General features: G+C 33.1%; 1 long non-coding RNA gene across 2 annotated transcripts in view; it reads right to left on the bottom strand.

Annotated features, from left to right (window-relative positions):
- LOC127559576 (uncharacterized) overlaps positions 1 to 25865 on the bottom strand; it is a 191200-nt gene that overhangs the window by 39506 nt on the left and 125829 nt on the right. For both annotated transcript variants that reach the window (XR_007953167.1, XR_007953168.1), the window contains 2 exons: positions 7601 to 7681; positions 6962 to 7089 (listed from right to left, as the gene is read on the bottom strand). This is a non-coding gene — a long non-coding RNA (uncharacterized LOC127559576). The remainder of the gene's footprint in view (positions 1 to 6961; positions 7090 to 7600; positions 7682 to 25865) is intronic.

The following is a 25865-nucleotide window of genomic DNA, read 5'->3' as shown; positions in this document are numbered from 1 at the left end:
CTGAAGAGCCCTTGAAGACATCTGGGATGTTTAATCTGGGAAAACAAATGCCTAGAGAAGACACAGTATTTGTCTTTCTTCAAGTATTTGAGATTTGTCAAGTGAATGAAGGAATAGGTTTACTCTGGTTGGACCAAGAGGACAGAACAAGAAGGAGGAAATGGATAGAAAGTTAAAAGAGGGAAACTTGGATTTTAGGAAAAAATTTCCCAACAATCATCATTGACATGGAAAGTCTCCAGATGCAGCCATTCACTAGAAATCTGTGCACCGAAGCTGCATGATAACTGTTCAAATATGTTGTAAGAAGATTTTTTGTTCAAATATGGATATGACTAGATAGCTCTCTCTCTGTATCTCTGTATCTCTGTCTCTGTCTGTGTCTTTCTCACACTGTCTCTGTCTTTGACTTTCTCTCTCTCTCTCTCTTTCTCTCTCTCTCTCTCTCTCTCTCTTCTCTCTCTCTCTCTCTCTCTCTCTCTCTCTCTCTCTCTCTCTCTCTCTCTCTCTCTCTCTCTCTGTCTCTCTGTCTCTTTCTCTCTATCCCCTTTATTTCTCTTTTGGCTTGAAGTCTTGGCTCTGATATTGTATGACCAAAGATTCTCCTTAAATCAAGCAATTCTCTAAGATGATAAGCTGTTACTCCAAATCAATGAAAAGAATTTCCATGGTGAGAGTGTTTTATATTTAATGAAATCAAATATATGTGTATTTGTATACACACACACACACACACACGCACACAATCACTCTAGAATTTGCCCAATTTACTGATGTATTGTATGAAGCATGATTCAAATCTCCAATGCCAACTTTATTAACAGATCAGACAAAAAACATCAAATACAAAGCATTTAAATGAGGAAATGAGGCAGTGTGACAAATAAAAAGGGAAAAGTCAATTAATATAGTTACTGTCCATCTCTAAACAAATCCCAGAAAATTTAGAGTTTAAGTTTGAGAGAGGCTTTTGTCTCCAATTGGTCTATGCAGTTAGAACTGAATGTCCTGCCTGGATCTTGCGGGCTCTCTCTCCCAGAATTGTGTCTCATCTTTTAGCTTTACCTCCCATATATAGTTCCGTGGCTTGACTAAATAACTTGCTTACTGCAGCTTTCCAGCCCCATATCTTTTCCCATTGAGGCTTGAAAACTGACAGCTTTGTTTTCTGTGTAGCCCCCCATTATTATAATTGCTGTCCACTTCTATGCCATTATTCTCATAGCTGCTATATACTAATGCTTTATTGAGACCATATTCTATCTTCATGGCTGTTATCTGCTGAAATTCTGCCCTGCCATGGACATAGCTATTGATGATGTCTTGGGAAAATATCATTCCACTCTTAGAATGAAATTAATATACCTCATGGAAGCACCAACACATCTTCACTTCTATTGTTAGTCATCTCAAATCTCAAGATTTTCATGATAATTTTGCTATATATTCAAAAGGAATAGTAAATTATACATAGATTTGGAGTTCATATGCAATTATCCTTTTTTTTTACTATTCTATGTAATGGACATGCTTGTTTTATTCCATAAATTAAGAATAAAATCAAATTTTAAAAATCATTCAGCACACAAAAAGACAACATGCATGTTTATACAATGTAATTCTTAGGAAATTCAAAAGTGAAAGAGAAGAGGAAGAAGAGAGATGTATGCTCTGGATAATGACTGATTACTCTAGTGCTATTTGTAAAGCTATTTATAGCCCCAAATTAAATCATCCATATGAAGACTTCCCACTTGCCACTTTTTCCACCATATGTATTACTAAGATTTTCTTTCTTTCCTCTTTTCTACGTTTTACTTCCATTTCCTACAACTTCTCTGAATTTTCAATATTCTCCAATCTCATCATCAGTAGTCTGTGATTCAATGACTTTCAGCATGTATTCTTCAGTATTAAAAGGATGCATTATTTCCCAGGGGTAAGTAGTCTTTTCGCTGATGCAGATCACAATTTATTTGTGCCTTCTTAGACAGTCTTCCCATACTACTATGGTCAAAGCAGTTTATTACCTATATCCCCCTTCTGGGGATGATCCTCTCCAAATTTAAGCAGGCTTGTCCTAAAATAATACACATAAAGTCAACTGGCAGTGGGCCATAACCAAAGTTACCTTGGCAAGACCCTGCTCAGGATTATGTAATCAATATTGATTTCCTACTACAAATGAGATAGAGTAGGATTTTCATGGAAACAGAACTATGATTGCTGTTGTTAATCTTTTGTTTTCTAAGAGAATGGATGACATCATGGAAGAGTGTTTTGTCTAACTTTATTCAAAGTCACCAGTCCCACTTTCTCTTCCAAAGTCATCAAAATCCAGTAGCAGCCCAAAAGTCAAGATGACTGGTGATGTTCAAGGATATGGTAAATAACCTTTTTGTCTTTGATGCCTGCCTAATCTCTAAGTGCTTCTCAGTACCTGCTTCAGCACCTTCATGGCTATTGAAGCAAACTATTCTCATCTGACACATCAGCTGTGTGAGACTCCAGACAAGTAATTTAACTCCTATTTGTCTCACTTTTCTCATCTGTAAAATGGGCATGATAATAGTACCAATATCTCCCAAAGGAAAACTACAAAAATCAATCTACATACATTTAAAAACTTCATTGCTTGAGTCTTTCTCCTGCATTTATTAAAGATAATAGCTAGTTGTCAGTGAAGAAAATTGTACAAAAGCTGAATGTTATGTCAGTAACAGGTATAGGTTTTATAGCTGCAAGGAAGGTTGATTCTTGAAATACTCTATTTAGAGGTATTGAATCTCATGATATACACAGGGAAAAAATCAGCCTTCAGAGCATTCTGGAAAATGACAGGCATCTAAAAGTCTCATTTTTGTTCCATTGCAAATACCCTTTAGTTTGATGCTAAAATTTCCCATGAAATATAAAGCAACTTAAAGAAATTAAGGGAAAGAAAGAATGCTATTATTCATAAGAGGAGTATTCTTAATGGCTTGTTGATTTGGAAAAACTTTTAAGCATTTATCCTGGCAATTGTAAGATAAATTCAGTTCCCACAATGAAATGAAAATGTTTTGAGATTATTTTTTGTTACCTATAAAAATCGTTGCAATATTTTTAAAGAACAAACTACAAAGAAATGTTTTTGCTTGGGGATTATGCTGAATTGTAGTAACATGGATTTTCTCCTCACCACAATCAAAAAGAAAAGACAAATACTCTCTTCAGATAATTCAACAATGTTATCATTCCACACAGTTGCAAAATTTTATTAACTCTATTCCAATGATAGTTCTTATATCTATCCCCAGTTTTCAACTAATATGGTTACCCTATTTCATGCATCCTCATTGATCTCTCTGAATTCAAGTTCTCCTCTCTTGAGTGTCTTCCATATAACACATAGGGTCTACCATGTCATTCCCCTCTTCAAGAAATTTCAATGGTTCCCTATTGTCTCAAAAATGAGCTAAAAACTCCTTTCTTTAGCATTTAAACCATTTACAATCTTGACCCAAATAATCTTTCCAGTCTGATTTCATATTATGCCTTTTTATACAGTCTATCTTCTAAATAAATTGGCTTATTTGCTGTTCTTTTACACAATATTCTATCTCTCTTCTATCTTCATGTCATTGAAGAGAATCCACCTTGTCTTAAATGACTCTGTCACTTGCTAAAAATGTATTTAAATCAATTGTTGGGTATTCTATTCAAATACAAAATTATCCAAAATAAATCAAATAGTGGGTCACGCCAAAGCTTATGTGGTACCACATAATACCACATAGTACCACAGATATGTGGTATCTATCCACCAATTTGTTGCTTAAAATGGAGAGGGTGAGGACAGAACTAAGTAGATACTTATTTCAATGCAAGATTCAGATGTACCATCTTTCAAGTTGAGTTGGAATCTTCAAAATCATTTAAATTCATGGTTTGGGGAAAGACTATTTGGTTATGTAAATATTTGTTTTTCCTAAAAGAAGCAATTGAAACAATGAACACTCTTAATGTATGGGAAAAAACTTTTCAGACCCATTTCACTTAAACAAATCTTTAGTCAGATTAATATCAAGTTTTAAAGAGAAGTTTTGAATTCCCTAAGATTTTTATTGACCCATCTCTCATTCACAATTTTTAAAAGTTCATTAACTCAAGTAAGCTGCTACAAATTGGCCAAATGGTTCCAATATATTTTTATATCACCTAAATTTGCCAGATGATTTCAATCAAACATCCTTGTTTTACCTCCACTAGACTTCCAAACACACCTCCAAGTGAATTGTAGATATAAATTTGTAGATTTGTGGATTAATAAGATGATACAAATGTAAGTCTAACTTACAAATTTAACATTATAAGCAATCATTTCAGCAATCCTTGTCCTAGTGAAAATGAAGCATGGAATAGTGGGTACAGTGTTGAAAGGAGATGAAAATGTTTAATAAGGCACTTGATACAAATACAAAAGTCAGACAGTCCCTATCTTTGGGAGTACTCTATATAAATCACAGATAAGTAAATACAAGATAATATATACAATGTGATTGAGGAGTGCTAAGGACTGAGAGCATCAGCAAAAAGTTTAATGAAGCATATGATTCTAAAACAACTTTGCAAGATGTTGGAGGTTCTCAGAGATGGAAGTGAGGAGAGAGGAAGTGAGCATTCAAACATGGGGTCAAAGGAATAGGAACAAGAGATAGTGGCTTCATGTGCACAAATGAATTCAAACTTGATTGAGAGACTTAGATTGAGACACTGTTGAGATTCCAAGAGTAAAGAAACTGGTAAATAGTGAAAATAATAAGAATGAGCATTATCTAATTTAAATAAATCCAACTTTTTCTTTTTTCCAGTTATTTTAAAATTATTTCCAAAAACAAAATTTATTATAAATTACTCAACCTCCTTATGAACAAAGCCAGACTTGGGATTAGAAGGTATAGGCAGCCTCTTACATATGTGGCTTAAGCGATGTGTAAGTGCTCCCAACACTTGCCTCCAACATATTTTCACCATTGACCTTGATGGGGTTGTGGTCCCTTTAAGAAACTAGTCCTTTCAGATTGATTTATTCCTTTCTGATTACCAACCCCTCTAAGCTGATGTATTATCAATTCAAGAAGCTAGGACTTTTGATTCACAAATCCTGGTCAAAAGCATCCCTTTGAATTCCAATAGGAGATTGGGCTCTCCCAGCCCCCATTGGATCTGAGCCAACTTGGGCTGTCCTAGCCCCCATTCTAATTATCTGCTCAGGTTTCCCAACCCCCATCAAGAAAATTCTAGCCCTCACTGAAACTCAGCGAGGAGCCAACTTGAGACTCCAACCACAGGCCCCTTTAGCTAAATATCTCATTATAAAAGAGCCACGCTAGAGTTCTCTCTTTGCAGAGGATCAAAACATGCCAGCACCATGCCTGGCACCAAGGACTCTCTGAATCCTATTTCTGGTGCCCTCTTATCTTTACCTTCACCTATTTCCTTAACTAGACTTTAACCTTACTATCAAACCCCATAATAAACCTCTTTTATCAATCTAGGTTTTCGGGTCTGTAAATTCCTTTACAGGGTACTCTTGTGATGCTACTAGACCTAATTTAACCCCGTATCCTTGTGCCAAATCCAAAGGGGTTGCAGGGGAGCTCTATTTGACTCCCTGTACCCGAACCTGCCATTAGACTTCCATTAAGCCCCAATTTCATTTAGGTACCCCAAATCTAGACCTCATCAACCTTACCTTGTTTCTGGGGTTTGTTAAATCATAAAATACCAGAAATTCAGCAGCCATCTATCCCAATCTCTAACAGAACAAAAGTCCTCTCTACAACAGAAAACTTCATCAACTTTTTGCCTGAAGTAAGGCCTCCGTTGAGAGAGAGCCCACTACTATCCAGAGCAGTCCACTTTTGAATAAAAAGAATAGTCTTTCTGGAAAAAAAGACTAAATTGTCTTTACATAGTCTTCTAATTACTCCTAATTCTGCCCTCCAGGTCAAACAAAGCCATTGTAATCTCTCTTCTGTACTAAAAGCCTTCATGTACATGAAGATAAAAACCTATTTTCTATCACCTTTCTCCCTCTACCTGCCTCTCCCCTCTTAAGTTTTTATTCTTTAGCTTAAATGTCTCCAGTGCCTTCAGCCAAGCCTGTCAAGACATAACCTCAAAGCCCTCTACCATATCAATTGGCCTTCTCAGAAAGGCCTCAACTGAAGAATGCTATTAAAATGCAAATGTTACCAGCTAACATATAAATTCATTATCAAATATTTATCTATCAGTTCAAAATAGTTGAGCTGGTTTAAAATTTACAAGAGGCCTTAGAAATCACTTATTCCAAAACACTAATTTTACTCATGAGGAAATGGTCAATCCCTATATTCTATGAAAAATGCTTCTTTTTACAGAAGGCAAATTATAATGCTTTGACTTGTAAATCAGGTAGCATCACTCTCCCCTCCCAAAATAGATTCCAGCTCAAGGCTCACCTGCTTATTTTTTGGGTTTTGATTACTTAGAGTAAGTCCAAACAGCAATTGTTTCTGTTATGGTAAAAAAAAAAAAATCTGAGGATCTTCCCCTACTAGATTAATTTTTTAATGAAGGCAAAGCAAGTCATCTTTTACCCCATTTCTTACCCAGCCTTACCTACTGAATGGGTATTTCTTAAGACAAACAGAAACCTAGGAAAGGCTTTAGCTTAAAAGGCCAAGATATCTCACTTCCTGTCTTTCTGACCTACATCTTGCCACTGGACTTAGATGACTAAAGAAGAGAGTGGAACTGATGACTATCTATGAGCTATGCAAATAGCTCTTGCTTTCTTAAATCTAATTTACTTCCAAGTCAAGATATCACCCTTCTGATGTCTTTTGTCCTCTTCAGGACAAAGTGCTAGAGGAACAAAAAGGCATCCCTCTTTCAATTTCTTACCAGGAAAGTTCAAATTAACGCTGCTTACCTGATAAGTAAATACTGGTCAAACAATTATCAGTAGTTCATTTGCAAAAGTCAGAATAATTTCCCATATGCATAGTTGATTCATTGGTGTATTTTCCTATAGTTTCCATGGATCAAGATAAGACCTTTCTATCAGAAAGAAAATAACCATTTATTAGCATAATTGTGTTCTTAGAGTAGTGATTGTGATGTTCTTAAAAGGCCACCAATTATTTTTAGAAGAAAATCTTTTTTCTTAATGTAGCAATAAAAACTCAATACAGGGTTGGAGTGTTACACACTCACTCTCCATACTAACAAACCCCTCTCATTTCTAGATTCACATGTAAGAGTATACCAGCTGCAATCCTAAATAAGATGTCAGCCTCCTTTTGTCACATACTCTCTGTGTTTTTCCATATCCACTCTGGCAACCAAAGAAAAATTATTTATAATTTAAAACACAGAGATATTTATGAATAGAATAAGTAAAGGACAACTATTTACTTCCTCTCTAAAAACAAAATGCTTGACAAATACAACCCCTCCAAAAAATTGACAAAACAATGAAATAACATGATTACTGTTAAAAACCACTCAGGTGTTTGATACTTAAAACATGTAATTTGCAGGACTGCTAAATGTATACTTTTGACCTTACCTGCAATGCCCAAACAATTCACTCCAGGTCCTTGTCTTCTGGGAAGCCAGGTCAACAACAGAACTCATCCTCTGGAGTTTTCTGAAGAAGCAATATAATGGTTATATATAACATCTCATTTATCAACTGAGAACTCACTATCATTGGACCTCTTGAATTCTTATGCTTTCCTTCAAGGCTGTAAATGTTGATTTCAGCTCATCATTTATTCTCCTGTGATCAATCAAGAAAAGAAATTTAATGCAGAAGAGGTAACTAAAGGACCACACTAAATATTCTCTTTCTCTAGCTGTCTCATGGGAATAACTGCAGTATCATTGAGGTGATTATCTTTTTAGAGTCTCTTAAGTTAGAGGCTCTTTCAGTTCAGTGATCAATGAGAGAACTGTTTCATCATTCTACGGTATCCAAATGTTTTAATGCTAACTTGTATCTATGAAATAAACAAGGATGAAATTTGATCCCTCATGGGTCTACATACAATTCAATTCTCACTATATTAATGGAATTCTAATCTTGAGATTAAATTGCCAAGGTACACTTGATCTGAGACTGCCCATTTCCACAACATATAAAGATTTTTTTTAAAAAATCATAAATAACATTTTGTGAAACTATCAATTTTTGCTGTAATAATCATGAAATTTTCCTTGCTGTTTACAACTTACATTTAATAATTAGCAAAACTAGCTTGAAACTATAACTATTGATGATCTACTCACCAATGGAAAAAAAAAAAAAAAGACATCACCAATTCTTCCAAAGTAGAATGGCACCTCCAAAACTGACTAATTTTGATTTGACATTTTAAATTATTTTCTTCATTTTCACATAACACTTTTTCATACCCATTATTATATAAATGACATTTTGATTTATAGCATTCATTTACTCATAAAGCACCTACTATGTTCAATGCATTATTTCATTTCCTATTTAAATTCCCAAAGGGCAAGGGTTAAGTTTTCTTCATCTTTGTAGCGTTTTAATGATTAGGAATAAGTAACTAACTAATGTTTGATAAGGAAATAGAGAAAAATTAAAATAAAGTTCTCTTGGGGGTTGTTTTATTTAAAAATAATTACCAAAGTCCACCTGGTATGTTATTGTTACCAAAATTTCACATTATACACATTAAATTGTTCATTATTTTCTTAGATCAATTTTTTAAATTAACCATACCCTATAGGATATCACTGTTATTGTTGGTTGTTGTTTGTCCTTCATTCTTGAAGGGGATCGTGACATCAAAGAGGTCATGCCATGACATACAAGTGAATTAGATTTTAGTGAAGGAGGGCTTTGCAAAGTCACCAGCTTACTTTCTCCTCCAGAGTCATCTGAGTCCAGTGGCAAAATATAAATTATAACAACTGGATATGATCCAGAATACATTGGTAGACCTGGGCTTTTGTAAGCTAAGGTCTTTAATGGGTCTCAGTTTGACTGAGGCAATGCCCAATCAGTGATTATGGCTAGGTAAGAAACGAGCCAATCAATGACCAAACAATGACCTTGTGGGACTTGACATAGGACCTATTTTCTTTCTCTGATTTTTCTTGCTCCTTCCCTTCCCAGCCCTTCCCTACCTTTCCTGTCCTTCCTTTCCCTTCCCTTCCCTTCCCTTCCTTTGTTGCTTTTTTCCAATAATGAAGAATTCTTTGCACAACCTCAATGATCCATAGAAGGACAACATGTAAGCCTGATTTCAACCCTGCCTATGATATGTACAGTTTTGCAACAACGAACAAAGTTTTGCAGGTTCAGACTTACTTCTTTAAAACATAGGTAACAGCTGTAATTCTCATCCCAAAAAGTAGCTATGAGACTAAAACATATAAAAGGCAGGCCCTTGCAAAATCTTTAGTTCCAAATTTTCTCTTCCTTCCCCCTACCCATTCCCCTAGCTGCCAGGTAGTCCAATACATGTTAAATATGCTAAAATATATGTTAAATCTGATAGATATATATACATATTTATACAGTTATCTTGCTGCACAAGAAAAATCAGATCAAGAAGGAAGAAAAAAATAAAATTGAGAAAGAAAACAAAATGCAAGCAAATAACAACAGAGAGAGTAAGAATGCTATGTTATGGTCTACACTCAGTTCCCACTGTCCTCTCTCTAAATGTGGATGGCTCTCTTTATCACTGAACAAATGGCACTGATTTGAATCATCTCATTATTGAAGAGAGCCACGTCTATCAGAATTTATCATTGTATAGTTTTGTTATTGCTGTGTATAATGATCTCTTGGCTCTGCTCATTTCACTTAGTAGTATTAGTTCATGTAAGTCTCTCCAGGCCTCTCTGAAATCATCCTGGTGGTCATTTCTTAACAGAACAATAATATTCCATAGCATTCATATACCATAATTTATTTAGCCATTCTTCAACTGATAGGCATCCACTCAGTTTTCAATTTCTTGCCACTACAAAGAGGGCTGCCACTAACATTTTTGCACATATGGGTCCCTTTTCCTCCTTTAAGATCTCTTTGGGTTATAATCCCAATAGAAACATTGTTGGATCAAAGGGTATGCACAGTTTGATAACTTTTTGAGCATAGTTCCAAATTGCTCTCCAAAATGGTTGGATCTATTCACAGTTCCACTGACAATGTATCAGTGTCCCAGTTTTCCCACATCCCTTTCAATATTAGTCATTATCATTTTCTATTATTTTAGCCAATCTGAGAGGTGTGTTGTCATATGTCAGAGTTATTTTGATTTGCATTTCTCTGATCAATAGTGATTTGGAGCACCTTTACACATGACTACAAATAGTTTCAATTTCTTCATCTGAAAATTGTCTGTTCACCCCTTTGGCCATTTATCAATTTGAGAATGGCTTGAACTATTATGAATTTGAGTCAATTTTCTGTATGTTTTAGAAATGAGACCTTTATCAGAACCTTTGAATGTAAAAATGTTTCCCTAGTTTATTGTTTCCCTTCTAATATTATCTGCATTAGTTTTGCTTGTACAAAAACTTTAAAATTTAATATATTCAAAATTATCTATTTTGTGATCAATAATGATCTTTAGTTCTTTGGTCATGAATTCCTTTCTTCTCCACAGATCTGAGAGGTAAACTATCCTCTGTTCTAATTTGCTTATAATACCATTCTTTATGTCTAGATCATGAACCCATTTTGACCTTATCTTGGTATATGGTATTGGGTGTGGGTCAATGCCTAGTTTCTGCCATACTAGTTTCCAATTTTCGCAGAAGTTTTTGTCAAATAATAAATTCTTATCTCAAAAGCAGGGTCTTTGGGTTTATCAAATACTAGATTGCTGTAGTCATTGACTATTTTGTTCTATGAACTTAACCTATTTCACTGATTAACTGCTCAATTTCTTAGTCAGTACCAAATAGTTTTGATGACCACTGCTTTATAATATAGTTTTAGATCTGGTACAACAAGGCTACCTACCTTCATGTGATTTCTTTTCACTAGTTCCCTTGAAAGTCTTGACCTTTTGTTCTTGCAGATTAATTTTGTTGTTAATTTTTTTCTAGGTCAGTAAAATAGTTTCTTGAGAGTTTGATTGGTATAGCACTAAATAAATAGATTAGTTTAGGTAATATTGTCATCTTTATTATAATAACTCAACCTATCCCAGAGCACTTGATATTTTTCCAGTTGCTTAGATCTGGCTTTATTTGTGTGGAAAGTGTTTTGTAATTTTGCTTATATAGTTCCTGACTTTCCCTTGGCAGATAGATTCCCAAATATTTTATCCTATTGACAGTTATTTTAAATAGAATTTCTCTTTGTATCTCTTGCTATTGGATTTTGTTGGTGATGTATAAAAATGCTGATGATTTATGTGGATTTATTTTGTGTCCTGCAACTTTGCTAAAGTTGTGGATTACTTCTAATAGTTTTTTGTTGATTCTCTAAGGAAAACTTGTTTTCAAAGAACAATAGTAAAGTTCATGGATTTGAAAAAAGAGAAACCTCTGGACATGGTATCCACAAGGCTGAATCCAGTGGACTGACTGAGCTCTGATTCTCTGAGATACAGTTGTCAAACCTATTGCCTGTCCATACTATGTCTGTTACCAAGATGGTAAACCCCAGAAGCAGGAAACTGCCAGGATACCTAAGAAGGAATGAATTAACCCAGATCAGAAAAGGGAAAGAAATGAAAGCTTCAGTACAATTAAGCATTGGGATCAGCAAGCAAATGGTTATTCTTTTTCTAGTTTGTCCTATAAGAAATAATGAGCAGGCTGATTTCAGAAAGTCTAGAAAGATTTATATAAACTGCTGCTGAGTGAAGTGAACAGGACCAGGAGAACATTATACAGAGTAACAACAAGATTATGCAATGATCAACTGTAACAAACTTAGCCCTTTTCAGTAATACAGTGATCGAAGACAATTCCAATAGACTTGGAATGGAAATTGCCATCTGCATCCTGAGAGAGAAATGTGAAGACAGAATATGTTTCAAAGATTATATTTTCTTCTTTGTTTGTCTGTTCTTTTGTTTCTCATGGTATTCCCCATTTATTCTGATTTTTCTTTGACAACATGACTGGTATGGAAATATGTTTAAATGATCATACATGTATAACTTATATCAAGTTACTTGCTGTCTTGGGAAGGGAGAGGGAAGGAGAAAAAATGGAACTCAAATCTTACAAAAATGAATGTTGAAAACTATCTTTGCATGTAATTGGAAAAATAAAATACTATTAAGTAAAACATAAATAAATAAAATTATTTTTTTTAAAAAAGCAGAAAAAAGAAACTGAGGGGAAAATAATAAACAATAACACACAAAAGAAGAAAATGGGAAAACTATATGGTCGTTTTACTATTTCCAACAACTAGCATAACTATAAATATCAGGGAATTATCAATGAAACTTAGAACACAGAAATTTAGATTCTACACATAACAAAATATTGTCCATTATGCCCCAAACTTCTAAAAAGAGATAGTGAAAATTCTGTACAGAAAATACTGAAAAAGTCAAATCTCCCTTAGATTCTATGCTTGTTTGTACCCTAAATTAATCTGTTAGGATTCTTACAAGGTGCTAAGTAAGTGGAATTGAAGAGACAGTGATTAAATCTAGTTTAGCATTAATTTAATCCTATAAAAATAATGGTTTCCTAGTGATATAATGATTGGTGTATACTCAGTGTACAGCATATAAGTAAGAAGCTCTCAGGGCCGGATACACAAGCCCACTCTTGGAGGAGACAGATTCATTCCAATGTCTACCTTTGTGCTGGCTGGAGATATTCTGAGGGAGTTAGAGGCTGAAGCTGGCAAAGGCAAAGGACTAGTAGCAAAAGCTCTCGGAACCAAGGAGAGAGATAGAGGTCTAAGAAAGCTAACTGGGCCCAAGGAAGGAGACAATACTTGAAGGAGAAAATAAAGGATTTGGACTTTAACTCCTGGCTGCATTTGGGGGGAACACTTTGAACTGAAATGAAGGCTGCTCCCAGAAGTCCCCCAAGAAATCTGCTTCCAGAGAACATTAAACTTTAGAGAAGAACATTACATTAATCATTACTTTAAGAAAAACTAATAAGTACAGTGAAAATGAGGGTTAAGGGTAGAGAAACATGTCAGAAGAGGACCACTTCTATCTCTGGTACTGGTCAATTCATAGGGGGAAAAAAAGACAAAAAGTTCCACACTGTACTTAAGAGGCAATGAGACAATATAGCTATATCTTTAAAAACATGTGGTATGTTCCACCAAGTTAAATTTGGGATCTTTGTGGGAGAGAGGATTATACTTGCTATTTTTAAAACTCCTATTTTTGTTTGTATATACATGTACAATTTCTTTCTTTGAATACAAAGCACATTACAGATATTAAGACCATATCTAGACTATGTAATTATAGTTTTGTATGCAATAACCCAGTGATAGCCAGAGGAAATGTTTCATAGAAAAGATTTAATTTAAATGGCACTGTGCTGCCATGTTGAAAAGCATCAAAGCTAATACTATCTGCCTAACTATCATATAGATCCCCAAAACAGTTATAACTGTAAATGTTATATGGCATTTTAGAGCTAAAAATAATCTTAGAGGTCATCTAATCCCACCCCCAACTCATCACTTTCCACCATTACCCACCTCATCTACCTTTGATCACCATCCCATTTTACAGATGATAAAGCTCAGCCACAGAGAGACAAAGATTACTTGCCAATGCCATTTAATTTAAAAGACATTTGCCAAGTATGTACTACTTTCAGGATATTATGGTAATCCTAAAGATGCAGACATTACTGAAACATTTCTTATCCTTAAGGAATTTATTTATTTAAAAGTATAAATTCACATTTATTCCAGAAAACACAGCTATATAAAAGCAGTTCCCTAAATTTTGACTGTCAATTCAATACCCTTTACAAGAGGAGAAGAAATAATTATTTTCCTGTCATAATATGGATACAGTGTTTCTGTGAAAATCTGACAAACAGAGTAGCCCTGAAGTGCAGTTTGAGTTACAGTGGGATAGAGGAAGTATAGGGGAGCCAGGAACTGGTACTAAAATAATTATTAATATTTTAGGACAAGTCTCTCTATATACACTCCCAGTGAAAAAAGGCAGCTATACAAAGTTAGAATATGTGTAGCTAGGCACTTGTAAAAATCCAGGACCCCTAACTGTGGTCCAGAACTCTAACCTTTAGAATCACTCTTTGAATTGTGCCCTTATAAGGTGCTCCTCTGGAAAACTTAAAATGTTACTCATATCTTCATCTCTAATATGTTTTAAAAGAATCCTTTGATTAAAGACAACCTTTAATTAACACCATAGAATTATGCAAAACATACGAAGAATTCACAAAACCACAAATTTAGTCAGCAACTCTCTTTGCCTTTCTTATTAAGTTCTACCAGACAGACACATTATTCAAGATTCATGGCATCACTCTGTCACTGAAATTCCTCTTGAAAAAAAATGGAGATCTAGAGAAAAGTGATCTTTTACTCTCCAGAAAGACTCTACTCTCTTTTAAAGACCCAAATGATCCGCTATAGTATTATATTAAATTTTGGACACTCCCTCATCAAAATAAAATTTTGCACTTGAGTCTCCTAGAAAATTGTCAGTAGCTCATATCAAATACATAAAGTGTGAAAAGCAAAGTATAATTTACTTAATTCCCTTGCTACTCTTCTAGCTCTAAAGCTATATATAAGTTTATCCACTCTCCAAAATTCTGAATAAAGTAGCTCACCTGATATTCCCTTTTTCTCATAAGTATTAGTCAAAACCTTTCATTATTCAGAAAATTCCTCCTCTTTCTCCACAAGACCAGATCAAGGAATTCACTATCATCTAATAAGCCCCTTTTCCTCCAGAATTCTACCCCAGTCCTTTTACTAAGAAACTAAGTTCAGCAGGGACACTGATACATTGTTGGTGGAATTGTGAACACATCCCGCCATTCTGGAGAGCAATTTGGAACTATGCTCAAAAAGTTATCAAACTATGCATACCCTTTGATCCAGCAGTGTTTCTACTGGGCTTATACTCCAAAGAGATACTAAAGAAGGGAAAGGGACCTGTATGTGCCAAAATGTTTGTGGCAGCCCTGTTTGTAGTGGTTAGAAACTGGAAAATGAATGGATGCCCATCAATTGGAGAATGGTTGAGTAAATTGTGGTATATGAATGTTAGGGAATATTATTGTTCTGTAAGGAATGATCAGCAGGATGAATACAGAGAGGACTGGCGAGACTTATATGAACTGATGCTAAGTGAAATGAACAGAACCAAGAGGTCATTATACTCAACAACGATACTGTTTGAGGATGTATTCTGATGGAAGTGGATCTCTTCGATAAAGAGAGCTAATTCAGTTTCAATTAATCAAGGATGGACAGAAGCAGCTACACCCAAAGAAAGAACACTGGGAAATGAATATAAACTGCTTACATTTTTGTTCTTCTTCCCGGGTTATTTATAGCTTCTGAATCCAATTCTCCCTGTGCAACAAGAAAACTGTTTGGTTCTGCACACATATATTGTATCTAGGATATACTGTAACCTATTCAACATGTAAAGGACTGCTTGCCATCTGGGGGAGGGGGTGGAGGGAGGGAGGGGAAAAATCAGAACAGAAGTGAGTGCAAGGGATAATGTTTTTAAAAATTACCCTGGCATGGGTTCTATCAATAAAAAGTTAAAAAAAAAAAAAGAAACTAAGTTCAGTAACTTTGGGCACAGTGGTCTATAAAAGTTATACAATATTTGTAATGGCATTATAGGGATTTTAGTATGTAAGGGGACCCAGTGCCAGACAAATCTGATAATTAATATACTGAAAAATTACAAAGGAAAAATTTGGTCCCAAAGGAAAAAATATGAGAATCTTCCCAATCCTTTTACAGAAGTTGGGGTGAGGATATTCTATGGGTATAAAACACTGAATATTGGATATATTGTCAGTTTTTAATGCTTATAATTTTTCCTTTTATTTTTTTCTTTTAAAAACATTTATTATATGGATGATTTTCTAAATGGGGCTGGGACATAAGAAAAAATTTAGGTTCTGAAAAAAGAAAATGCAAAAATTAAAAAGAAAAGAAAAGAAAAATCAAATAAACTAATTCATATCAATGCTTCAAAACGCTTTGAGTTTGAACCCCCTTTATGTAATGGAGATTTCACTTGTCTTTACCTTAGCCTTAGAGAGTTGCCTAAGACTCAGAAAGGGCAGGCAATTTGCCTCAAAACATATTAAGATATATAGTTATGCTTTTTAAGGATTTATTCAATTTAACAGGAATCAAGACAAATTTAAAAAAAAAAAAACAAAGTTCTAAATGGCAAAAACATAGCTATTTGTCTGAAGCTGGGAAGTATTTTTGTTCTAATTCTTCTTATACACTTCAGTTTTCCCAATATTTGTATTTTTTTTTTGCCTTTTTCCAGTTGTTTCTAACAATAGTGTTATCAGATGAATAGTAATGATCTCATTTTTATATATAAAGTATGTCCTATAGAAGCTGGTTCATTAATATGACACATTGCTTCATATGACTGCCCCTAAGTGAACACTTTTTTTGGGGGGAAGGATATTTAAGTAGACTTTCTTAGGCATGGATGAGGAAACCATACCCTACTAATAATGTATTTTTTCAACAATAATATAACTATCCTATTTTTTTCTATTTATTCTAAATCTCTAATTCTAAACAATGTATACTATAATTTAAAAATATTAAAAACAAAGATATAGTTGTTATTAATCTTCACAGTCAAAATTTCTCTGAGCAGAGGCCATATATTACCTAGTATTATAAATTCCCAAGTTCCGAGCTTATCCCCAAAGATAAAGAAATTGAAGGTATATCACATTTTTGTGTTTGAAGAATTCTTACATTGTGATGGTCTTTCTATAGATCACATGTCTATTTTATAGTCTGTCTCTGGCTAATCTAATATTTGACACTTAAGGAAGAAGGAATTAAATCCCTCCCCTCTGAGCATTTTAAAACAACTAGACAAAATAGTGGTTCCACTCATGGATTGTCATAGTTTAACTCTTCATCACTGAGTGTATTCACTCAGCCTGTTGATGAACTTACTCTCCATTTTCTTAATTAGACTGATCCTAAGACAGAAGACAGTCTATTGTTAGGAATATATGTGAAGCTTTCCCAGTCTGGAATAACTTGACAAAGCTTAAACTTTGCTAGTTAAAGCATTAAAGAACTTAAGGTCATCTTATGCCATAATGAGCCATCAGAATAGGATGTGTTTGGTGATATATAACTACAAGATGTATAACTATAGGGAATAAAATGTTGGCTTCCAAGCCAAAAAGACCTGGATTCAAATGCTGTCTCTGCCACATAATATCATTATGACTCTAGATATTTCACAACATCTAAGTGAGCCAATGAAACTCTTTAAGAAAATAATTTCTTTAAAATAAGAATCTATACTGACAGAAGGTCTTTCCTTATTGATTTCTCCCTTTATTGATAAAATCATAAGTCTAAACCAAAAAATGGAAAAACAAGTGGGTTGGTTATTTGTAAGAGCAATATATAGAATATGAATAGACAACAATTCAGTTGTATTTACATAATGTTAAAAATATCTTGAGAAAGTCTCTCATCATGTTGGGAAACTGCCCCAAGGAAAATTTATAGTTAAAATGGAAAAAATAACACAGTATAAGAAGGCAGAAGTTGTAATTAATCCTTTGTATGGAGTACCTATTGATGAGGTCACAGACCACTGACATTATGAAAAACTCTGCTCCTTAATATTTTAAGTGACATTCATTCCTAATGTTTGGAAGCAAACTAGTAGCTCATTTGGAACATAACCCATATTTTCAGCATTAGTCAAACTTGAAATAAATAAAATAAATAAAGAAAAGAAAATCAGTAAAGAAAAATAAAGAAAAAAAAAAAGAATTAAAGTCCAGTTTTTCTCATATAAATTGAAAGAGCTAAAGAGCTCTTCTCTTTTACCTCTTTAATTCTGAGTTTGCATATTCCCCCTGCTACTTCATGAACGATTTTGGTATTCATTTGCAACTGTTTAACAAAACTGAGAAGTAGATCAGTGGAAAAATAAAATTTATTAATGCAGAATTTATCAAATTCATGAGCTTAAATTTCTGGGAAAGACTCCCTATTTGATAAGAATAGACAGGCAAACTTTTAAAAGTTCTGGCAGAAATTAGGTTTAGACTTGCATTTTATATCATAAATTGCACTAATCTCAAAATGGATATATGCTTTGAACATACAATGGAGAGAGGAGAGAGAAGAAAAAGGAAAGGAAGGAGAGAGAGGAGAGAGAGAGAGAGAGAGAGAGAGAGAGAGAGAGAGAGAGAGAGAGAGAGACAGAGAGAGAGACAGAGACAGAGACAGACAGAGACAGAGAGACAGAGAGAGAGAGAGAGAAGTGAAATTTATAGCTATGATTAGGAAACTTCTTAGCCAAATAAGAATAGGGGTAATTACAAAATGTAAGAAAAATAATTTTATTCCATAAAATTGAAAAGCTTTTACATAAAAAACATCAATGCAGCTAAGACTAGAAAGGAAACAGTCACCTGGTGGGGGGAGAACATCAAATATATCTAAATAAAGTTGATATGTAGGAAGCTTATAAAGGCTAAAAGTTCTTTTTCAATGTATAAATGTCAAAATATATGAATAATTCATTGTCCAAAAGAAAATTGCAATTAAAGATCATATGAAAATTTTCTGTGAATAACAAATAATAAAGACATATCAATCAAAATAATTCTCAGCTTTTTTATTTAAAAAATTACAAATATAAAAAATATAGAAATATTAAATCTTGACAATGGGAGTCACACTAATTGTCAGTGTAACCATGAATTGTTGTAGTAATTCTGAAAAATTCTTTGGATTAAATCTGAGAAAGTGATTAAAATGTCCACACTCTTTGACCCAGATATCCCATTGCTAGGCAGATATGTAAAGGAGATGAAAGCTAGATATGTTCTATGTTCACCAAAATATTTATAGCAAGATTTTTTAAAATAATAATAGCTTTTTATTTTTCAAAATACATGCAAAGATAGTTTTCAGCATTCACCTTAGCAAAATCTTGTGCTCCAAATTTTTCTTTCTCCTTCCACACCTCTTCCCTCTCCTAAACATCAAGAAATCCAATATAAATTAAATATGTGCAATTTTTCTAAACATATTTTCACATTTATCATGTTACATAAGAAAAACCAGATCAAAAAGGAGGGAAATTAGAAAGAATAAAACAAGCAAATAAACAACCACAAAAATGCTAAAATGCTATCATAAGATTTTGTATGATAATAAATACTGGAAATACAAGAGGTGAACATCAATTGAAAAACAGTTAAACAAATCATAGTATAGAAATGTAAATTGAACATTATTGCACCCAAAGAAAGGATGAATATGAAGATTTTAAAGAACCATAGAAGAATCATATGGAGGGAAGAACCAGGAAAGACACATATATGATATTTATTTTAAAAAATAAACCAAAAAAAAAAAAAAAAGAAATGGAATTTTAAATGACCAAGATCTATACCAGGGAAGAATGGAGAAAATGCATTTGCTTTTTCTCTATGCAAAAGTTGAGAAGTTGGGTGTAAGGATAACAAGTTATATCATATAGTTTATATATTGGTTGCTTTGCTGAGCTTTCTATTCAAATGTTTGTTACAAGAAAGAGATAAGTAGAAAAAGGGACAGAAATATGTTCAGAAATAAAAGTTATAAAAATACAAAATTTCAAATCATTTTTCCCATATAAAAGTGTTCCTGACTAGAGATTTAGAGATATAATTGAATGGCAACAAATCTTGTTTTAAATTTGTTTCTCCAGGTCTTTTTGCTTTTCATTATCATGTGCAGAGAACATTATCTTTCTGATTATTGATTGCCAGATATATCATGTTCTATATAGTCTGATAAGGCAATTAATTGGTTCAGTGGACAATGTGCAGGAGCTGAAGTCAGGCATCTTTTTCAGTTCAAATCAGCTGCAGTCAATAATTATGTGAATCTGGGCAAGTCACTTAATTCTGTTTGCCTCAGTTTCCTCATCAATAAAATAAGATAAAGTAATCATAAGCCACTTCAGTGTCTCTGCCCAGAAGACCCCAAAGAGTCAGATGTGACTGAAATAACTGAAGAATAACAATAACAAATAGAGTCTAATAACCCATCTCTGGAATAATTCACCTGTGTCATCAAATATGACTGATATAGGATCTTTTTTACGTCCCAGGCACTTAAAATATGTTTACTTAAAAGTAATGAGATAGTCTCAAATTATTTTTGAATATTATATTACTACCAATTACATCATCCTCAATTAGGCACCTGATTATGCTCTCCTGAGCATGTGATATATGCTAGATGAATCAGGTTGCATCTCTGAACATATCTATGAAACCTTTGGCCTACTTCATTTGTGACAGTGTAACTAGTAATCTGCCTCACAACTCAACTCTCAGGAAAATATAAATTTTAAAAGTTCTGGCAGAAATTAGGTTTAGACTTGCATTTTATATCATAAATTGCACTAATCTCAAAATGGATATATGCTTTGAACATACAATGGAGAGAGGAGAGAGAAGAAAAAGGAAAGGAAGGAGAGAGAGGAGAGAGAGAGAGAGAGAGAGAGAGAGAGAGAGAGAGAGAGAGAGAGAGAGACAGAGAGAGAGACAGAGACAGAGACAGACAGAGACAGAGAGACAGAGAGAGAGAGAGAGAAGTGAAATTTATAGCTATGATTAGGAAACTTCTTAGCCAAATAAGAATAGGGGTAATTACAAAATGTAAGAAAAATAATTTTATTCCATAAAATTGAAAAGCTTTTACATAAAAAACATCAATGCAGCTAAGACTAGAAAGGAAACAGTCACCTGGTGGGGGGAGAACATCAAATATATCTAAATAAAGTTGATATGTAGGAAGCTTATAAAGGCTAAAAGTTCTTTTTCAATGTATAAATGTCAAAATATATGAATAATTCATTGTCCAAAAGAAAATTGCAATTAAAGATCATATGAAAATTTTCTGTGAATAACAAATAATAAAGACATATCAATCAAAATAATTCTCAGCTTTTTTATTTTAAAAAATTACAAATATAAAAAATATAGAAATATTAAATCTTGACAATGGGAGTCACACTAACTGTCAGTGTAACCATGAATTGTTGTAGTAATTCTGAAAAATTCTTTGGATTAAATCTGAGAAAGTGATTAAAATGTCCACACTCTTTGACCCAGATATCCCATTGCTAGGCAGATATGTAAAGGAGATGAAAGCTAGATATGTTCTATGTTCACCAAAATATTTATAGCAAGATTTTTTAAAATAATAATAGCTTTTTATTTTTCAAAATACATGCAAAGATAGTTTTCAGCATTCACCTTAGCAAAATCTTGTGCTCCAAATTTTTCTTTCTCCTTCCACACCTCTTCCCTCTCCTAAACATCAAGAAATCCAATATAAATTAAATATGTGCAATTTTTCTAAACATATTTTCACATTTATCATGTTACATAAGAAAAACCAGATCAAAAAGGAGGAAAATTAGAAAGAATAAAACAAGCAAATAAACAACCACAAAAAATGCTAAAATGCTATCATAAGATTTTGTATGATAATAAATACTGGAAATACAAGAGGTGAACATCAATTGAAAAACAGTTAAACAAATCATAGTATAGAAATGTAAATTGAACATTATTGCACCCAAAGAAAGGATGAATATGAAGATTTTAAAGAACCATAGAAGAATCATATGGAGGGAAGAACCAGGAAAGACACATATATGATATTTATTTTAAAAAATAAACCAAAAAAAAAAAAAAGAAATGGAATTTTAAATGACCAAGATCTATACCAGGGAAGAATGGAGAAAATGCATTTGCTTTTTCTCTATGCAAAAGTTGAGAAGTTGGGTGTAAGGATAACAAGTTATATCATATAGTTTATATATTGGTTGCTTTGCTGAGCTTTCTATTCAAATGTTTGTTACAAGAAAGAGATAAGTAGAAAAAGGGACAGAAATATGTTCAGAAATAAAAGTTATAAAAATACAAAATTTCAAATCATTTTTCCCATATAAAAGTATTCCTGACTAGAGATTTAGAGATATAATTGAATGGCAACAAATCTTGTTTTAAATTTGTTTCTCCAGGTCTTTTTGCTTTTCATTATCATGTGCAGAGAACATTATCTTTCTGATTATTGATTGCCAGATATATCATGTTCTATATAGTCTGATAAGGCAATTAATTGGTTCAGTGGACAATGTGCAGGAGCTGAAGTCAGGCATCTTTTTCAGTTCAAATCAGCTGCAGTCAATAATTATGTGAATCTGGGCAAGTCACTTAATTCTGTTTGCCTCAGTTTCCTCATCAATAAAATAAGATAAAGTAATCATAAGCCACTTCAGTGTCTCTGCCCAGAAGACCCCAAAGAGTCAGATGTGACTGAAATAACTGAAGAATAACAATAACAAATAGAGTCTAATAACCCATCTCTGGAATAATTCACCTGTGTCATCAAATATGACTGATATAGGATCTTTTTTACGTCCCAGGCACTTAAAATATGTTTACTTAAAAGTAATGAGATAGTCTCAAATTATTTTTGAATATCATATTACTACCAATTACATCATCCTCAATTAGGCACCTGATTATGCTCTCCTGAGCATGTGATATATGCTAGATGAATCAGGTTGCATCTCTGAACATATCTATGAAACCTTTGGCCTACTTCATTTGTGACAGTGTAACTAGTAAAATGCCTCACAACTCAACTCTCAGGAAAATATAAATTCTAAAAAATTTTCTGGAACATATTAGAATTTCCTGAAAACATCTTGATTTGTGGAATGAGTTGTGATAATTAATTAATTTTTCTATTAAAAACTGCATTGTCTAATTTTGACATCTTATTTTGAGGCAGCATGGTAGAAAGCAGACACCCAGTTTAAATACCTGGCTCAACTGCTATCTTTACCATTCATTCACAAGTTGCCTTAATTCTTCATCTGTATCTGAGAATACAGCAATACCTAGTTTATAAGTATCAATTAGGTAATGTAGATAGATAACTTGTTTTGTAACCCTAAGAACTATTAAATTTAAAATCTTGCACATCTCACAATTCTAATTAGAGCATTTTTTTTTCTTCTGCTAAAGTCACTAAGGCTGTTGTCATTAATAGTGAAACTGCATATGTGGTTAGCTTGTCCAACTATTAATATAGTCAAAGGAAAAACTAGTGACTCTAAGACAGTGTCATGTGACTATTTTATCCATCATTTTAATACTTGTGTAAAAAATAAAAAAGAATGGAAAGAGTTCTGTATTATTTTGTACCAAATCAAACTACTTAAAAAAAAATTGCAGTTGAGCCTGCTAACTGTTGGCTGTTGTACTGGTTCAAATCATCCATCCAAGTGTACAAGAAAAGCTAACTCCTACATTACAATCCACATCTGCTTATGCTAGAATGAAAACCCATCTGAGAATCAATGAAGCACATGGAGAGGGTCTAATTAAATCCCTATGCTATTTCCTTTAAAACTGTCAAATTGAAATTGTAATCTTGTATTCATTCACCCCCAGTGGTGTAGTGGTAATTTTAGAAGTGGGAATATTTAAGCAATAAGACACAACAGGGTGTGTGTTGTGTTGGGATATCACCAAGTCTGTATAGTTGCTAGGTAGATAGTTAATGTCCTGAAACCACAACCTTTCCTTTGTGATGACAGCATATCAAGAACCTCTGATCACTAGCATACAACTACATTTTGATCCATTCTTATCTCAAAATTCAAAGTAAAAACATGTATATTAAATTACATAACAAAATCAGTAAAGAATATTTAAGTGAACATAATCATCAGTCATAATACATTACAATTGAAGGGATGTTTTATGTTTTCAAAATAAGAAGCAAAACATATTGTTTTTGTTTTTTTATCTTCCCTTATTTAAATGTACTTCTTTCATCAAGCTTTTTTGACTTTTAGAGTAATCATGAAATTGCAACTGATACTTCCCTCTTCAATTATCTGCCATTTTTAACTATTAAGATTTGGGTTTAACATTTCCATCATCTTTGTAGACCTCAAAATCTGTGCCTCCTTGCAGTAATCAGAAAGAATACAGGTATTTGATAGGATTAGTAGGAGATCATATAAAGACTTAGTTACCTACCATTTCATTTAGTGATTAAGTCCAGACTCAGAATACATCTACCTAAATCAATTGAAATGAAATGAGACCATGAAATACTATTGTTTTACATTGTGAAGATCACATATACAAGCAGAGATATGGATAAAACAGCATTTAAAATTAGACTACACTAAAACTATGGTAAAATAATTTGTACTCATAAAATGCTCTGTCATTATTAGTAGAAGAATGTAGATTAAAATAACTTCAAGATATCAATTTCAACCTGCCAGATTGACTAAAATTACAGAAGGATAAAGTGACAAATGTAGGAGAGGATGTGGAAAAATTACTATGCTAATTCATTGTTGATAGAATTTTGAAATGACTTAATCCTTTTGGAATTATGCCCAAAGAATTATTAAACTACCTCTGCCCTTTGATCCAGCAATATCACTATTTGGCCTATTTCCAAAGATGTTTGTTTGGGAAAAAATGAAAAAAACCTATATGTCCTAGAATGTTTATAGAAGATCTCTTTGTGGAGGCAAAGAAATGGAACTTACAATGATGCCCATCAACTGGGGAATAGCTACACAAGTTGTGGAATATGATTGTGATGAAATATTACTATACTATAAGAAATGATGAGCTGAATGATTTTAGAAAAAAACTTGGAAAGACTTGAACAAAATAATGAAGAGTAAAATGAGTAAAATCAAAAGAACATTTTACACAGCAATAGCAATATTGCTTTTAAAAATGGCTTTGAGTGAATAAGTAATTTTTGTCTATTAAAACTCAAATTAAATATAAAGAACATGTGAAAAAAAGATGCAATCTGTATCCAGAGAAAAATAATAACAAATAGAAGTATGTATAGAATAAAATGTCTGTCTGTGTGTATGTGTTTAATGGTAGATATTTCTAGGGCAAGAGAGGAAGAAAGAAGAAAAAGAAAAAGGAAAAGAAATGTACATGATAATTTTGTTGTATATTTGAAAGAAATAGAAAGTTGTATATAGTAGATTTGAAGTTTTGTATAATCATCTTTTTATTTTACCTTATAGAAATGCTTGGAGTTTTTCCATAAAATAAAAAAAAAGAAAAAATAATTTAAAAAGGAAAAAGAAAATTAGACTCTTACTTTATCAAGATGAACAATGATAAATGGGAGAGCAATTTTTTTCTTTTGAATTGACTGACATATATTTATAATTCCAATTTAAGAAAGCTGAAATATACTTCCAGTACTCATAATAATTTACTGAATTAATTTGTTATTTATTTTCACATCTTTTCAATGTGTTTTTTTTTTTCAGTGATGGGGCAGGGAGACTGCAACACTGAACAGGTAAGCTAAGTTTAAAGTTCCTCCTAGATCCAGAAGACTACACTGCATGATTCCTACTTGGAAGGAAAGGAAAGCATAAACTCATTCTGACACAAGTTCTTCACTTGAGAGAATTATTTTTTCTTTTTTTTTTTAAATTTTTTATTTAATAATTACTTTATATTGACACTCGTTTCTGTTCCGATTTTTTTCCCCTCCCTCCCTCCACCCCCTCCCCTAGATG

This window comes from Antechinus flavipes, chromosome 1 (assembly GCF_016432865.1).
Source record: "Antechinus flavipes isolate AdamAnt ecotype Samford, QLD, Australia chromosome 1, AdamAnt_v2, whole genome shotgun sequence".
In the NCBI taxonomy this organism is placed as follows: domain Eukaryota; kingdom Metazoa; phylum Chordata; class Mammalia; order Dasyuromorphia; family Dasyuridae; genus Antechinus; species Antechinus flavipes.
This window is presented reverse-complemented; position numbering and strand designations above follow the sequence as displayed.